The sequence below is a fragment of the Bidens hawaiensis genome, unplaced genomic scaffold, assembly GCF_021521415.1.
Source record: "Bidens hawaiensis isolate Kalapana, Puna unplaced genomic scaffold, B.hawaiensis_p1.1 tig00019230_1, whole genome shotgun sequence".
NCBI classification, from domain to species: Eukaryota; Viridiplantae; Streptophyta; class Magnoliopsida; order Asterales; family Asteraceae; genus Bidens; species Bidens hawaiensis.
The window spans coordinates 203,115-206,819 of NW_027492918.1; the positions used below are offsets into that span (position 1 = coordinate 203,115).

The following is a 3,705-nucleotide window of genomic DNA, read 5'->3' on the forward strand; positions in this document are numbered from 1 at the left end:
ACAAACCAGTTCGATTTTAACCGGTTTCAATGGTGGGGTGTTACCAACACGATTGCACACCAGTTATTTGGTTCAGTTCCTAACCGGTTCCAGTTCCTGTTCCTGAACTAGTTCAATACATTAACAACACGATTCTACAATTTAAAATCTAGTCACAAAGTCTAGGCTTCTAGCTTATATACATAATATATAATGTTACATTATTTAATATTTTGGTTTGTCTTGATTGAAATTTCTACAACTTTTTGTGAACTTTGTATAGAACAAGGACACTTTTAGTACTCATTCATTTCATCTTTCTTTATTCCATGACATGAGCATGGTATTAAATTAAATTAAAATTGCCAGACAGAAATTGACATACAAATATCTTGCAACTACTTGATAAAAAGTTAACAAAAAAATATAGAACTAAGTTTAAAACAATTTCAAAACAAAAAAATTAACTCACATTTGGAAAATTTATAATACATTACCTCTTATCTACACTTTTGCAGCAACCCGAAGATCCTCATTTGCGCCCGAATAATCCAACCCTTTAACACTCAATTCAGAGCGCATTATTTGAACCTCTTGCAACTTCCCGTCCTCTTTCAGACCCGTAACAAGCTCACGCGCAACACTCACACTCGGCCAAAACCCGTTGGCAATCATTTCCCGGTACCAAAAATACCCTTCACCAAACATTTTAATCTCACACAAACCCTTGATCATCGTGTCATACGTATCAGCTTTTGGAACCAAACCCGTTGCCTTCATTTGGTCAAAAATACCCTTGGACTCGCCAATCTTTCCATCTTTCAAACACCCCATAATCAAACTATTATACGCCATCCTGTCGGGAACAATTCCATTATTAATCATCTCATGGTATAACTCAAATGTTTTCTCAACAAAACCGTGCTCTGCATAACGAATAAGTTCATTGTATAACAAACGGTCAAGTTTCAAGAATTGAGACAGTTCACTGACGAGTTTTTCCACAAGTGTTACACCTTCCTTTCTGCATACAGCAATAAGCGGATGATATGTGTTGATTGTCGGTTTTATTCCCGATAATTTCATGTTTTAGTATAACTCCAAACATTTCTCAATCTTTCCCTTCATAGAATAACCAGATATTAAGCAATTATATGTTACCGCGTCACATTTGATATTATTATTATTATTATTATTATTATTATTTTCGATTTTCGAAGCGAGTTCTTCGGCTTCCTCAACTTTACCCTTTTTGCAAAGCCCGTTTACGAGTGCGTTATACGTGTACAAAGTTGGAACTATATTATCGCTTACCATTTTATCAAAAACCTTGTACGCGTCTTCCATCTTTCCTTGGTTACAGTACCCGTTAATCAACATATTATATAAATTTGCATTTGGTAAAACGCCTCGAGTTCTCATATCTGTGAAAACCACTTGAGCTTCTACAAGCCTTCCGTCTTTGCATAAATGATTCACGAGTGAACCGTAACTAATGGCATTCGGGGTTAACTTATTATTCTCCATTTCTTGAAGTAATTCGAAGCATTTATCAAATTCACGATTCCTACCGAACCCATCGAGTAGTATGTTGTACGTCATCACGTTTGGTGAAACGCCCATTTCCGGCATCATTTTTATCCATTTTTCCGCTTCAACGAGATTACCAGACTGACAATATTGGTTAATAACCGAGTTCACAGTGACACAGCTCGGGTTTAACCCGTGAGATTTCATTCTTTAGAGGGTTAAAAGAGCGGTTTCTATATTACCTTCACGACAATGACCGTTGACAATCGTATTGAATATTACCTCGGTTGGAACAAGCCCGTTTTCAAGTGATTTGACCAAAATCTCCTCGGCCCGTTTAGTTTCCCCGCCTTTGCATAACCCGTTTAACAAGATCCCACAAGTGTACGCGTTTAAACGAACGCCATCTTTATCCAACTGTTTATACAAAGACTCCAACGCATTCGAATCACCCAATCTCGAAAACCCGTCAAACAAAACACTATACGTAAACCCATCCGGAACAAACCCACGACCTTTCATATCTTCCAACACTCTCTTCACCTCATCCATCCTCTTCAATCTACAAAGCCCGTTAAGCAACGTATTAAACGTAACAATACTCGGTTCCACATTCCTCCCCTTCATCCGTTCAAAAACCTGAAACGCCTCATCCACATCACCCGTTTTACAATACCCATCAATCATTATATTATACGTAACCTTATCCGCCATCACACCTCTCTCAGGCATTTCATCGAACAACTGGCGCGCGTCCGCCAACCGCTTCTCTTTACACAACCCGCCAGTAATAAAATTATACACAAACTTACTAACCCTCATTCCACTACCCCTCATATAATCCATCAACTCCATACCCCTATTCAAATCCCCAATCTTAACAGCTGATTGCACAGCTTTCGCATAAGTAAACTGATCAACCTTAATAATAATAATATTATTATTATTATTATTATTATTATTATTATTATTATTATCCGACCCAACAACATGATCAAACGAACCCAGTACTTTATGATACTCACCAACGGAAACCCAACAATCCAGGAGTAAATTGAAGGACCCAAGTGAAGGTTTGATGTTATTTTGTTTGATTAGTGTGTAGAGATCGATACCTTGGTTTGGGAAGGTGGAAGTGATTAGGGTTTTGATTAGGTGTTTGGCGGGTTGGATTTTGCCTTGGTGAAGTAGTGTGTCGAGATGTTTGAAGTGTTCGTGTGGGTTAATGGGTTCTGTAATGGTGGAATAGAAGAGCTTAGAGTGAGAACGAAGAGTGAGAGTGAGAGTGAGAGTGAGAGTTGTTTTGGTCATTGATATTTGGTGAAGATGAATGAGTTTGTTCATGAAGAAACCTGGTTATTTATAGTGATGGAAAGAAGTAGACCAGAAGTATGATAGCATTGAATTGACCCAAGAAGTGAAAGAGGATGTCACTTAGAAATCAGAAACTCAACCCGAGAAAACTTGTACCGAAACCTGAGCTAACTTGATTTGAGAAACCTGAACCCAAGAAATGCTAACTCGAACCCAAATTGAGGTCATTTGGGTTGGTTCTTGGGTCTGAATTCTAGGTTTCGGGTCAACCCGAATAAACTTTTAAGTTTAAAACCAAATCTATTTTTAGGTATTATAGGCTAAACCTTAACGACCGCTGAACTTATCAAAATTTAATCCATATTGATTGTTCTCATTCCACTACCTATAATGAATCGATTGTTTATTGTTTATTATTGTTTCAATTTAACATCGAAAGCAACTCTAATTTAACACCTAATCACGGTATACTGAAGACGATTATGTTGGTCTTGCCAATTATGTTTGAACTTTTTAAATTTTTACTCATTTTAAGATGCTTTATTAGTTTATTTTTGTTTTGTTATTGGTTTATTTATATTATTGGTAAAGAAGATTATGTTATATTTAAATTTAGCAATGTATTTTTTTTCCTATGATACTCGAAACCCGTTTAACCCAACCCGAACTCGAATTACCTGAACCCGAAGAAACCATGTGAGATTTGGGTTGGGTTTTGGGTCTAGATTTAACATTTTAACCCGAAGAACCCGACTCGAAAACCCAAAACCCGAAAAACTAACCCGAAGAACACCCCTATGTAAGAATAAATATATGGATATGTATATTTATGTATGGCCTACATGATCATTTATATTATAATAGATCAAAGTTAATTAAATT

At 36.7% G+C, this 3,705-nt stretch overlaps 1 pseudogene; it reads right to left on the minus strand.

Annotated features, from left to right (window-relative positions):
* Positions 1-434: 434 nt before the first annotated feature.
* On the minus strand, positions 435-2,820 carry LOC143557929 (uncharacterized; annotated as a pseudogene).
* Between the last annotated feature and the right edge of the window lie 885 nt (positions 2,821-3,705).